A 15000-nucleotide genomic window follows, 5' to 3' on the forward strand; every position below is an offset into this window, starting at 1 on the left:
TAACATGCCTAAACTGCATGCGTACTCATCATGCCTTGCAGATAAATGCCCACTAAGAAAAGTGCTGTCTAAGATAATCAAAGAAGCTAAGAAGAACAGCAATAAATCGCCGACATATACCGCCATAACAAAACTTCAGTCCGACACAACTAGAATTCTTCAAGCCACACAACAGTCCTATCTATCTAACAACTCCCTATCTCCACTTCCGAACGCGTCTTCCTATAAGGTCCTGTACTGCATGGAGTTGGCGCACCTTGCTATGCAGCCAACCCCGGCACCTTCAACACCACCATCAACGAACTATTCCGTCGTAACAATATGCCTGCTTTCCTTTTCCCGGACTCCATGTCATCTGTTGACATTCTCAAGTTGACATGACCAAGCAACTGTTCCAGAAACTTCCACAACCACCTCCACGGCCGTCAACACTGATCATCCTGCCTCAAGCATCGTTTCCCACGCCTCCCAACCTGCTGATACACCACCATTACACCTCTTCACTGCTCCTGTCGACCCTTAGTCACCTGCTAGCACCACTGTGGACTCGTCTAGTGAATCAGCTTCAGAAGATATTGACCACTCTAGCACACCAGCATGGGAAAGACTTACCTTCTACACTGCTCCATGATCTGCACTGAACTCTACAAAGGCCTCTGTTTAGGGACTGTCAAGTTTGCCCGCGAACAACCTCTTCACGTCACATTCACCCAAGTTCTGGAATTCCTCAAGTCTCTACGATTCACCTTTGAAAACAAGACAAAACTTTGCCACCTCTCTAGGAGCAGCTTCAAAAAATTTAAAAATGGCTCCTCTACAAACCTGCCTCTTTAATTAACTTGTTAAATAACACCACCAGTGATCTGCCCTCTGATGTTCCTACCTGCCTGCCCTGTCCTGCGACCTGGCCTGCTGCCAGCTACTCAAGACCTCCAAGCACCACAAGACCGTTGCAACAGTGCCTGCTAATCCTGTTTCTCCATTCTGTCCAACTAGTGCCTAGTTGCTGGGTTAAGGCCCTGGCACTTTCTCTACGACTGTGAACACTTCTCTAAAACGCTATTCTTCACCTGTCCCGTCCAGCTCACCCCACATCAGTTGTTTCCTAAACTCGCTTGATCTTGATGCAGAGCATTTCGGGTAAATTAGGTTAATTTTGTCCCAGAATGCGACCCACACCAGTCGTCTAACACCCAGGTACCTATTTTATTGAGAGGTGAACATGGACAGCAGGTGTGTTATGGTAAAACGTTCTAATGTTTTACAGTGGTATCGGGGGATCGACCCCGGACCTCAGTGTGTGAGCTGAGTACACTAGCGGTCGGGCTAAGGGACACAGATTATTATAATTAGTAGTAGTAATATAATTAGCAATAGAATAGTAGTAGCATTAATAGTAGTAGCACTAGAAACAGTAGTAGCAATATCAGTAGTAGTAACTAGTAGTAGTAGTAAAAGTAGTAGTAATAGAAGTAGAAATAGTAGCAGTAGTTATAGCAACAGTAGTAATAATAGTAGTAATGGTAATAGTAGTAAAAGAGATAGTAGACGTAGTATGATAAAATGTATTATACGAAAGTGATAGGATAATAAATTAAATTCACTTATATTTCTGAGAATCTTTTTTATTTTATAGCTAATCCATGTGTTATGTAATGTCTTGAATTACTTAACAACAAAAATAACAGTTCTCTTTCTAAGAGAAAAAAAGCATGGTATAACTAGGTATTTTGTAGAGGTGAAGTGGGAGAGACTATCCTAGACTTCTCTAACATTTCGAAAACTTGACAATAGATGGAAGCACTATTGCCAGAAGCTGGACATCTGCGCACATTTAGTGCGAGTTACCTTCCATAATGAAGACATACCTACAGCGCTGAACATTGTTGTACAGTACTGGAAACTTGCACACAGATGGCAGTATGATCGCTTGTGGCTGATGACTGTACACTCGTAGTGACTCCCGCACAATACTTATAACATGCGTACGGTACTTAACAGATGCGTACCATACTGAACACTTACGCACAGTACTGAACATCTGGCAGCACCATCTCGCAACACTTTGTTGCGATGGCGTCTAAGGGCAGAGCCAGGGCCGGGGGCCGCATTGACAAACGAAGCATGGTCCTCTGTCACGCAGGGCCCAGGGGCCAGCCAGGGCTGAGGGATCAGGGTCTGCCAGAGGTAGGGGGTGAGGAAAGGCTTGAACTAGCCCTATTAACACAAAGATGTTCATCACAACCAGCAGGATCAATTCAATCTGTAAAATAACGTAAACTATGACTTTATGTCATTTAAAAAAAATATGATCAAATGCCTTGTGTAAATGCGTTTTAATTCACATAAGAGTGCAAAAGATCCAATTATTTTTTAATTACTAATTAATAGTAAACTATACGTTTGTTCATATTTGTTTCGTGTAGAGCTCAACTGTCCTGCTGTTCGCTTTACTGGTAATTTCAGAGTATCGGTACAAAAAGCTTAAAACATTCAGACACCATTAACAAATTTATTATCAAATTTATTATTAAATTTTAATCATAGCGTCAAGGGTGATAGGAAACTTTGCGTTTATAAACTGAGAGCAGTTTCTTCTGTATGTATACTCTGAGTGATATACCTCTAGGTGTATATCCACTATAAGATACAACTCTGTATGTATATACTCAAAGATATACCCCTCTGTGTATATGCACGGACAGATACACTTTTAGGTATGTACAGTGAGAGAGATCTCTGCTTATATATACCGAGACATACTCCTGTTTGTACATGTAAACTATGAATTTTACCTTTCTGTGTATATACTCATCATCAATTAAGGATACAGGTTGTATTTATATAAGTATTGCCCATCACAAAGAAAACGTGCAAAATAACATTTATAAAGTAAGGTACAACTCACTAGTTTCATGTTGAATGTTGAATCAAACTCGGGATGTGTTGTGGAGAAGAGTTCACAGCACGACTGCCATGGCTCTACTGGCTTCCTGGTGATATATATATATATAGCTGCTGAGAGACTCACCGCACTTACAACTTCGTGCAGGCACATGCTATCCCCCCCCTTTTTCCTTTTATCTCTCACCACCTATCCTAATTACAGGGTTACACTGGCTTATACTGTACGTCCATCAAAAACAATATACATTAATATATCAGCAAGTGTACATGGCCTTGGGTCCCACGTAGGACATCAATACCATTATCAGTACAGAATACAATGATATAAAACTGAACATTATCATGAGAATAAAAATTCATCATGCACATACAATAGTCATATAACTAAAAATATTGACATACAGGTTCATACATGTTCCGTCCTTATTTTTTCCGCAATAACACTAAAGAACAAAACCGGTTGACAAATCTTACTCAATCCCCATTATGGACATTACACAATAAAATTGCCCACTCCTAACCAATACGTCACAATTCATCATAATATTCATATGTCATTACAACCCACACATATACATGGTTAGGTACACTAGAGAAAGATGCCATTTATGTGATCATAAAATTGACGAAGCCTGACACTACAAAGATCATGAATAAACACAGCTAACCTAAGTAACAATTCAAATTTTGTTGACAGCAATGAAATGTACCTGGGTTAAATGCAACCCAAAACTGTAGTTAACACCGGATTCCTGTTGTTAACCAACCACTAACTTTTATACCGAAAAGCAGAAATTTTCTACCACAAAGCAACTATGCAGCGTCACAGCACCTCACAAACATAAGTTGAACAACAATCAAGTTAAACCTGGGTGCAATATTAAGATCATTCTGCGCTAAACCCGAGATCCCAAGATTTAGTTATCATGGTTTAAAGGTTATCCTGTATGCAGTGAACATAACCATAGGTTTCCAAATTCATCATGCATCTCCTTCCCACTCCATTCATAGCCCTCCCACCATCCACACAACAAAGAAGCCTAAACCAACCTACCCTCATGCATCCCCCGGTAGGAGACCAACCCTTTGCTCGCCCCCTGGGTTCATGAGGAGGAGGCCCCCCACAGTGAGATTCCGATAACCCTCCGAAAAGCTAATTACCCACCGCCCCCATAGACTTGCCTATTCCTACACATCGTTTTATAAAATCTCGCTGCTAACGCTTTTATTCTCAACTCTCCCCGAACCTCCCTCATCCCCCAAGATACATGTAAATAATCCGTCATGACATACATTAAAGCCCTACCCACATCACCCGGCACCCCAGTTACATCCAACATTAAAGCCCTTAGGAATGGCCATTTCCCCCCCCCCCCAAAAAAAAAAGTCTGATAACGCTCACCATCCATAACCTCACCCCCTCCAAAGAGGGACAAAAAAAATACAGCATGAAAAGCCGTTTCGGTGTCCCCACAGTGCAAGCATGAGTCCTCTCTTACAAGACCCATTTTACACAACACATCCCTAGAGGCCAAAATTCACATTAGAAAACGATATACTAACTCCCGTACCCTCGCTGGTATTCTAAGCAAGCCAAACTTCCTCCATATGCTCATCCAGTCATATGTTGGATATACAGCAAGCCCTTGTAAGACACCCGTACCCACCACAGCACCCACCATCCGTTTGACCTTTAACTTGGACACCTGTTCTACATTCAATAAAACCCTCAACATGTCTTCACAATACCTCAAATCCCTTCCACACCACCATCTTCGTGCATCCTCCATTACCCTACCTACCCTGACTCCCCGGTTCCCCCCAGTCCGGCTATATCTTTGTTTAATATATAAAGGCATTACTCTATGACCCAATGCCATCAGGCCAAGACCCCCACCTCTCACATCCGTCATCACCACGTCCTTGCGCAACCATGCCCTCCCAAACCCCCACACATACCTTAGAACCTTCCTCTGGATTTCCGCAATATCCTGTGCTCTTAAAGGGAACACCTCAGCCACTCCCCACACCTTACTGTAAACCAGAGAGTTGACCACTAAAACTCTCTGCTGTAATGTTACGTCCCTAGCCCTTAAGCCTCCAAGCCTACCCAAAACCCTGCTCGTAACTAATTCCGAATTTATCTTCCTACTATCCTGCACTTCCGCCATGTACCATACTCCACAAACCCTAATTCTGTCCACTACTGACCATCCCAACCCCTCCCCCAAGCTCCCTCCTATCCAATCCCCCACCTCTAATAGTCTCGACTTCATTAAATTAACTCTCATACCCGTAGCGTCCCCAAATATCTGAATGACTCCACCAACTTTCCTTAGATCTTCCTCATGCATTACCAGCACTGTAGTATCATCTACATACCCAACAATACCCCCCCTTATCCCCTGTCCATTCATCACCTCATCCACTAGCCCATAAAATGGATTCTGTACGCAGGCAAACAATAACTGAGAGAGTGGACAGCCCTGCCTCAAACCTCTCTCCATCAGTACTGGGTCCCCCAACTTACCATTAACCTGTACCCTAATAACTGCTCCCTCATACAAGGTTTGCACCCATCTCACCACCCTCCCCCCCAAACCCAACTTTTCCAAACAAACTTTTAAGAAATCCCTATTCACACAATCATACGCATTAGCCCAATCTAAACCGAGTATTCCCCCTCCGGTGCAGCTCTCTATAAAATCCCTTATGTGACTATGCCCGTCCCTCATACTTCTTCCCGGGATGCCAAACTGTCCCCCATGTATCACTGATCCTAGAACCTTCTTCAGTCTATTGCCCAGAATTTTTGCATCAATTTTATAATCTGCACACATTAAGGATATTGCTCTATAATCACTCAGTACTTTCCCTTCCTTCTTCTTCGGCACCAACACAACGATCCCGGTTTTCTGTGTCTTCCCCATCCTCCCACTGCTCCACATATAATTCAAGACCTCCACTAACCCATACCTAATGCATTCCCAATAAACTCTATAAAAATCATTCGGTATTCCATCAATGCCCGGCGTCTTACCCTGACTCATCCCATAAACCGCCTCCCCCACCTCCTCCTCACTAATACTACCCTCCAGCATTTCCTGTTCCTGTTGTCCCAAATGGTTATAAATGACCATAATTTTTAAAGGGGTGGACCGGTAAGCCAGCGGAAGGCCTAGGTCAGATGACCAAAAGCTCCAAAGGCGGGTCATCATCTGACTAAGACCCGCGTCAGGAAACATTTGTCCTGTTTCCTGACGAACCTTACCTAACCTAACCTGTTGTCCCAATACAATAGTATTCTGCATAACCCCAAATACCTCCTCACTGGCAACTTCCGTGTTCCTCCTCCATTTCTCCCTAAACCAATAATCAGCATAAACGCTTATGTCATCCGTATCGGTAAGACCTTGACCCACCACATAACCCCCCCCCCTCCCATCAGCGACCAGTAGATGCGCTATGGTAGTCAGATTTAGATTTTGCCACCGAAGTGGCTAGTTTATTGTGCACCCCATATCCATCCTGTGGACGGTAGCGCGAGAGCATGTGGATACACAAGAGGCCTAGGAACTAGGCCCCAAAGGGTTAACAGGAATACATATGGGTTTATATCTACATATCTATAGTTCACTTATCTGTTACAAGCAAATTTAGGAAATTTGCTTAGTATATCTGGTATCTTATTTTCATTAATAAGATATCTTGACATGTCACATAGGTTATTATACTGTCTGTCTCTGTATTCCTCAATAAGTGGACAATTAAGCACATAGTGTTCAAGAGAGTGACCATATGCCTGATCACATAATTTACATTTAGTTTGATCATCATCTGTGTGTCTCCCAAACTGCCAGAAGTACTTGTAACCAAGCCTAAGCCTGGCCACTACAACATCAGTCAGTTTGTTCACATTGCAAGTTGCTCCATAAACATACTTATCTACGTTCATGTTATCATAGTGGGTTATAGATCTACTCAGGCTTCTAACTGCATTCCTATAACAATCATCTTCATTATTTACTTCTCTCCTAATATTATTCCTAATGCTAGACACAGTTATACCAAAGTTATATTCTACGTTCTCCTTCTGGATACTCTTCTTGGCTAACATATCAACTTTATCATGAAGGAGTAATCCAATGTGTGATGGGATCCATAACAATTGTACATTAATTCCTTTGTCCTTAATTTTTGAGTATCTATACCTGGCTTCCCCAATGAGCATGTTGTTGGAGTCATTATATGAGCCAAGAGCCTTCAATGATGACATAGAATCAGTAATGATGATAGAGTCAAGCTCAGTGTCATAGGTTAGCTTTAGCGCCATTAGGATTGCAAACAATTCAGTTTGCAGTGTAGATGCCCAGTTGTTAATTCTTATGCCTAACTCAACAAATTTATTATCGTTCTTAACTAGGGAGGTGGCAACAAGAGCAGATGCAGCCCTGCCAGAAGACTCCTGTTTAGATCCATCAGTGTATATAACTTGTGATAACTTATTACTACCAGCTAGGCGAAAAATTTCTTCTTGAGCAGTTGCTCTAACAAGAGATTTAAGGAAGGGATTACTAGCAATGAGCTTCTTGGGAGGGACTTGTAGGTATGTGATATTAAATGAACACATCTTCCATGGAGGGGTGAAATGCTCTTGTTGCCTACAGTGATACAGTTCATGCAGGTTATAAAACTTAATGCAATTGCACGTCTTCACAATCCATTTAGATCTGTGTGTATTTACCTCTAGACACTTGGTAAGATTCACTGTGACAGTGTCTGGTTCGTTTCTCAACATTCTAATACCGAGTACAGTGTTAATTTCAACAATCCTATCACTGATACTAGAAATACCAAGCTCCTTCCTCATGTTAAGAACTTTTGTAGATCTGGGACAGCCAAGAATAGTCCTGAGAGCTTCATTTTGCATTAACTCCAAGGGTCGGAGGGAACTTTCTCTAGCTAATATCAACATGGGAGCAGCATAATCAATTAAGGACCTAACATAGGCTATGTATATCATTCTCACGATTCTCACATTAGCACCATAGTTGGGATTGTAGCCAGCAACAGCTTTGAGAGCATTTAGCCTAGCTTTACATTTCTTTTTTAGTTGTGGTATAGTGGATTTGTTAAAGGGTACATCTACACCAAGATATCTGTAAGTTTTAACGTAGCTAATGATTTCACCCTGCAAATAGATGGGTGGGGGATGTCGTTTGCTTGTTAATATCTTTGTTTTAGAGGAAGATATTATGAGGCCTAGTCGATTACAAATTGCTTGAACTTCATTAAGAATGGTATTCATCTTCTTATGCCCTGTTGTATGGATCATGATATCATCAGCATAGCTTATAGCTATATGTTTAGGTGAGGCAGGTAGAGCATTTAGGAGAGCATTAATCAGAATATTAAATAGCATGGGACTAAGAACTCCTCCCTGCGGTGTACCTAAAGACATTTCTTTAGAATCACTTCTGAAGCCTTGGTAAAGGACAGAGGATACTCTGTTTGACAGGTATCCTATTATCCAGCAGAGTAAGCTACCACCAATATTCATTTTGGCTAGTTCATGTAGTATAACGGTTCTGTTTGCAATATCAAATGCAGATTTTAGATCAAGAAAAGTGGTAAAACTAGTAGAGGTGTGTGCAGTGAGAAAGGTGGAAATACAGTTCTGCACACTTTTACCTTTCATGAACCCATAGAGGTAGGGGGAAAGTTGATGTCTGATTCTGTAGTACAATCTGTTAAGCATCATTCTTTCAAAAGTTTTGCAAAGACAATTAGTTAAGGAGATCTGCCTAAATGTATTAGGCTGTTGGGGCTTAGGGATAGGCACAATGAGACTATTGGTCCAGGAAGTAGGAAGAACGCCCTCAATGTAACTGAGATTATACAGTGCCAACAAAGGGTTATCAGGCACGTGCCTTAGAGTTCTGAGAATATCATAGGTTATACCATCCTCTCCAGGAGCAGTTGATCGACCTTTGGTTAATGCATTATCTAATTCATACTCGGTAAAGAGGCAATCACTCTCATCAATATTTTGGCTCATAAAATTAATCAGTTTCAACATTTCTTCAGAAGTTCTCTCTAAATTTTTTCTAATATGAGATGGAAGGCTTTCATGCCTGGATGTTTTGGACCAGTCATTTATGAGGTCATTTGCTTTTTCAAGAGGAAAGGGATGAGCAACATTGCCAGTCTTTTTCCTGGTTATTTTATTTATACCTTTCCAAGCCAACCTCAAAGGGGTGGACCTATTTAATCCACTAACAAACTGTTCCCATTCCTGTTGCCTAAGTTCTTCCTTTCTATTCCTTGCATTTGTTAGTGCAGCTTGGAACGTTCTGAGCAGGTCTGGGGTTCTACATTCACGGTATGCTTTACCAATCCTCCTAGCTGCATGTGTTAGATTGCGCAGCTGTGGATCATTATAGTATTTACATTGGTTTTTATTGTTATTTATAGTGGAGGGTCTTTGTTTCCTATTCCTGCCCACTTGATCTGTGAGAACACTCTCAATAGTGGTAATTAAATCATCATTAAATTTTTGTGTGCCAGTGGGCTCGTAATTCTTATACCATTGATCCAAGTGGTTAATAAAGTTGTCTCTGTGTTCTGGTTTGAGAATAAGTTTCCTCCTTCTGTATTTAGCTCCTTGATTGCTGGAGATGTGATCAAGATTGACAGTTGTTAGTCTTGGGAAGTGATCAGATAGAAGATCATCAACTATGACAGAGTCATGCATCGTATATGATGTATTAAATCCAAGACACAGATCTAGTATGCCACCATATATGTGAGTAGGCTCAGTAGTGCCCACAATTCGAACATTATCATGCTCATTCAGCAATCTCACTAGTTTAGTTCCATTGGTGTTTGTAATAGACCCACCAATATTCTTATGTCTGGCATTAAAATCTCCAAGAATGATGGTAGGTTCACTATTGATGCGATCTGGTAAAGCATCAGGTCGAAGCTGGTTCGCTGGGGCATAGAGATTAAAAATGTTTATGGAAAAATCGCCTGCATATACTTTGACACCATGATACTGCATGTTAACTCGACTCTGCAAGGAAAGGAGTGAATGTGGCAAGTTCTTTCTGACATACATCACACAACAGTTGGTTGACCTTAGGTTATAAGCTGCATATCCAGGCAAGTTTGGTGGAGGTGCTCCATCTTTCAATCTACATTCCTGCAAACAGATGACATCAATATTCTTGGTTGCACTAATATGATGTAAGTCAGGCAACCGCTTCCTGATGGAAGCAATGTTCCATGAAAAGATTTGTAATGTATCCATTGTAGTGAGTTATTACAATCTCTTGCTCATAAGATGGTAAAACTATTATGCTTTGACTGCAGTGTGTAGACACTTAAGAGCAAATAGCATAGTTTGTACGTCTTTATCTTCAGAACCTTTATTTTTAAGCATTTTTCGGCATTTTGGCAGCCAGTTATGAGGCAAGTTTTGAAGGCAAGAGTTATGGGCTTCTTTCTCGCAAATTGCTGGAAGCTGAACGGAGATTGCTGTACTTTTGACATCATCACCATGCTCAAGAGCATCATCCTGATTACATATATTTATTAAACTTGTCAGGATCTGTTCAAGATGCTCAATTTTTTTCTGGAAATTTGTTATAATATGAGGAAGGTCAGGCGAATCCAATGCCTCTCCGGAGGATGGCACTTCTGGGTTAGTGCTTCCTTTAACACCTATCACCTTAACAGGTACCATGGTTACATTAGTGTTCTCTGTTTCATCATTCATTGCAGGTAGGTCCTGTGCATCTGACTCATCTCCAATTTCCAGGGAGGTTACCTGTGTGGTGTCCGTCTGACTGTTGTAGTTGTGTGTATTGGGAGAAATGACAAACTCATCCCCATATTCAGGTGTAGCCATAGGTATCTGTAGTGGCAGACCAGTAGTTCCATATGTGCTAGCAGGGATGGCTGGCTCCTCCACAGCTGGTGTGTGTGATGGCATTCTGGTATCACCAGAATTGTTTGCAGTGAGGTGGGGTTCTTGCACACTTTGCAGAGGTTCAGTCTCAGATCTGGCTGTGGTAGACTGGATGGCCCCATCCTCAGTTACCATTAAAGGACTGTTATCAGGTTTACCTCGAAGGTTGTTTGGGTTCTGACTGCAGTCCTTGTGGGAAACTGTAACCCCAACTTCTTTACAGTTAATACACTTAAATTTTTGGCTGTCAGGGCCTACTGTGCATTCTCTAGTGGAATGTTTCCCAGCACACTTACCACACCAAGAATGTAGTATTCCACAGTCTACTGCAACATGGCCATAGTGCTGGCATTTGTAACACCTACGTTTAGGGGGTAGGTACACTTCGATGTTTAGGAAACGTAAACCATGCACCCAGATATTCCGGGGGAGGGGCACAGGACCCACCCAACTGGCAATAATTTGGGATTTTCCTTTAAGTCTTTTAGGCTTGATGATATGCTCACTTAGTCAGATGGGATGGGTCCATGCAGAGAGGGTATCCAAAGATTATGATACTGACCCATTTTTTAAAGTGGTGAGTGTCTGATTGAGGTCGGAGCAGCTTAATATCCCCATAAGGTGTACTAAGTAGATCATTGATCAGCTCTTTATTCTGTTCCACAAACACAAAGTTGTGTGTGTTTTTCCTAAATTGGATCCTTGAGGTAGGATCACCCTTTAACACCTCCTCTAACCCTGCTGCCTCACGTTAAACCTTTCATTATGTAACTCTTCAATCCTACTCCTTAAACCAACCACATCCCCTCGCATACCTTCCCTACCCCCCCCCCCCCCCGTCGTAAACAGCATTCAGCTGTCCCTCCAGGTAGTTTTGCAAACCATATCTCCACCGTGCCTGTTCCCTTCCACGTATCCTGAAGAACTCCGCGATTCCTGTCTTAGCCTGCATCTCCCACCAGTCAAGCAAATCCATCTCACCATCCCTACCATCCCAGAAATGTCTCCACCATTCCTCAAAGGAAGAGCCTTCATCCCCATCCTGCAGAAGCCTCATATTCAATTTCCAATACCCAGCATATATGCGTACTATACCATCCACCTGCAGATCAGCTATCACCGCCCTGTGATCCGAAAAACCCACATCAAAAGCCCTCACTCTCTCCATACCAATCCCCTGCATCACATATATCCTATCTAACCTCGCCTCATAATTCCCACGAATGAACGTGTGCTCCACCCCATACTCCCCCCTCCCCACCACATCTACAACTCCTACATCCCTTAACACATCCCTTAGAGCACCCAAGACACATCCCGCCCCCCTCGGTGAGACATCCCCATACCTAATCACACAGTTCCAATCACCCCCAAGTACAGTTATGGAAGGTAAACCCCGCAAATAATATATCAAAACATCACGAACAAAATCAACTTTGACTCTAACATTGTTGCATGCCGGCATATAAACACCAATGAAACATACTCTCCCCACCCCCCAGTGCCCATCTACCCTTACGACCCTCCCCCCTCCCCCTCCTCCCAACCCATGACACGCAATGGGCTGGTCTCCTCTACAGCCACTGCCACCCCTCCTTTTAATTGCAAAGCATTACTGACAAATAGGTTATAACCCCGCAAACGCAATTCACACCCTAACCTATGGTTATGCTCCTGCAAAAAACATATATCTACATCAAACCTTCGTAAAAACCATTCTAACCAAACCCTTTTTACCTCAGATTTAAGACCATTTACATTTACTGTGACACACTTGAACTTCCCAGAAAAGGCGGCTTACCCCTATGCCGCTGTGTCTTACTCAATTCACCTTTCATAGTACCTGTACCATTTTTATAATTTTTCCTAACCTGTCCACCAACCCCTCCTTGTCCTCCCCCACTGAGCTTCCCCAGTACACCCCCTCCCCTGCTTGCCTTCTCCCTCACAGCTACCAATGACTTCTTCCCAGGTCTCTGCCCAGGTGTTAAAACCTCATCGAGGTCCAAGGCACCCGCAGTCCGTTTGCGTGAGCTCTCACTCACACACATCTACCTCCTGCGAGTCCTCCTGGACTTCCACCACCACTTCCCTGTCCTCTCTGTCATTCCTCGAACCCTCCACCTGTCCCTGCTGCTCATCCGTCAGCTGCACCTCACTTAACTTCTCGGGTCCATCCTCCCCGGCCTCCGGCTCGTCCAAGAACTCCTGCAGCACTGCTTCCAACATCCTCTCCTGGGTAGACTCTTCCACGTCCACCCTTCCCTCAGGCGATGGGGGCCTCTCCTCTGTCACCTCCGGGAGGGTAACACACGTCCCCATCACCTCTTCCACCTTGTCCACCTCCTCACTCCAGAGATTCGTCTTCTGTCCATCCGCAACTCCCAACTCCACATCCACGTTGCACGGTTGCTGTTCCACCATCCATGATAACACCATCCTAGGGGCTTGCCTTCGAGGACACTGCGCCGCCATATGCTCGTAAGAATCACATAATCGGCAAGTTTTCCTCTGCCCCGCATAGTGGACAAATACCTGTGTCCTATAGCCTGTCAGCGTAACATACGAGGGTATTGGCCGCCTCAATGACATCTTCAGGGTGCAGGACCCCTCGGGCAGCCCTTCAAATGGCCTGTCCCTGCACACCCCCATACTAGCCGTATGAACAGTTCCATAATTACTGAAGGCTTCCTGAATGCCATAGGACGTTGCCTCGAAGGGTACATTACGTACCTTTACCCATGTGTAATATTTCGAGACATCATGTAGACACACCTCTACTGTTGAGTTCACACTCATCCTCCTTTCCTGAAATTCATCCACAATCCTGGTGTAAAAGCCGGCTCTTGTAAACTTCACAAAAACCCTTGTCATTCCATTAAGGGCGACACCGTACAATTCATCGATCGGTATCCCGTAGACGTCCCTAATTATGGCCGATAACAGTACATGCATTGTCGCACTGCTTAACGTTCCTCGAACTAATTCAATACAAACAGTATTCACTCTCCTGTTGATACGATCCGCCATGTTGGTGCCTAAGTCAAGCAGTCACCACCAGGTGGCGTGTAGGGAGACTCAAGATGCGTCCTCTCTTCCCAGCGGTCGAGAGACGAATGCTTTGACATAAATTAAACGATATAATGCGAAGCATTTTTTTATTTCTCAATTCCTAATCATTACAGTACTGAAATAAATATTTCAATACTGTAATGATTACAGTATTAAAATACATATTTCAATTTAAAATTTAGCAATTAGACTTATCAAAGAATGGTGTGAGTAATTGTTGTATAGGTGATGTGAGTTGTCCAGGCATATTTCTATGTCTGTACATTTGTGTACAGTAGTGGTCAGTTGTCTACTTTAGTGGACACCTGAAAACAGTACAGGACACTTATGTGCAGCAGTAGACAACAGTGTGCGGTACCTAACATTCAGTGTTAGATACCGGACACTAGCCTTAGTGCCAGACACTTATATACAGTACTAGACACCTAGCAACATCATCTCGCATCACCTTTAAGCAGTGGTATTTACTAGCAGTGCCAGCGGCAGTGACCGAAATGACAGTGTTTGTGGCACCGACGGCGGCCGGGGGAGGGGTCAGCGTCAGCCAGGGCCGAGGGGTAAGCCAGGGGTTCAGCAGCAGGGTCAGCCAGGGCTAAGGGGTCAGGAAAAGCTTGAGCTGTCCCCAGAAGTACAGAAAGGGTCATCACCACACCCAGAATCATGTGAATCTGTAAATAAAACACAATTAAAATTAATATAGCCGAAAAAAATATATTGACACTTGTTCGTTTGGTCTGGTAATGAATAATACAGTATATGTACTTGTTATATCAATTCTGATAGACTTTTGGTATATTTTATTCAAGAGATGTTTCACCCATTAGAGGAAATTTCAGGTCAATTTCAAATAAAAAAAAGTCCCTTTAGGGTGAATTATTGCATACACAAATTTTCGCTTGCCTAATTCGGCAAGAAGAGCATTGCTATTTAAGCCAAAATTGCAAGTTTTACTTATTCGGCACGCCGCACAAACGCACACGCACACACGCACACATGCGTACGCACACACACACACACACACACACACACACACACACACACACACACAC

The 15000-nt window shown here is 43.0% G+C and overlaps 1 protein-coding gene and 1 long non-coding RNA gene across 4 annotated transcripts in view; both read right to left on the minus strand.

Moving 5' to 3' along the window:
* LOC128692751 (delta-myrmicitoxin-Mri1a-like) overlaps window positions 1-15000 on the minus strand; it is a 40313-nt gene that overhangs the window by 751 nt on the left and 24562 nt on the right. For 2 of the 3 annotated variants that reach the window (XR_011392188.1, XR_011392186.1), the window contains exon 2: window positions 14024-14619. The exons of the other annotated variant lie outside the window; for it this stretch is intronic. The gene's annotated coding sequence lies outside the window, so the exon portion shown is untranslated. Of the gene's footprint in view, window positions 1-14023; window positions 14620-15000 lie in introns of those variants that run through there. 3 annotated transcript variants of the gene reach the window in all.
* LOC138852928 (uncharacterized) lies at window positions 1605-4422 on the minus strand. Its single transcript, XR_011392189.1, has 2 exons — window positions 2909-4422; window positions 1605-2263 (listed from the first exon to the last, which is right to left on the minus strand). It is a non-coding gene; the product is annotated as an uncharacterized lncRNA (long non-coding RNA).

Source organism: Cherax quadricarinatus, chromosome 19 (genome assembly GCF_038502225.1).
Source record: "Cherax quadricarinatus isolate ZL_2023a chromosome 19, ASM3850222v1, whole genome shotgun sequence".
Classification (NCBI taxonomy): Eukaryota; Metazoa; Arthropoda; class Malacostraca; order Decapoda; family Parastacidae; genus Cherax; species Cherax quadricarinatus.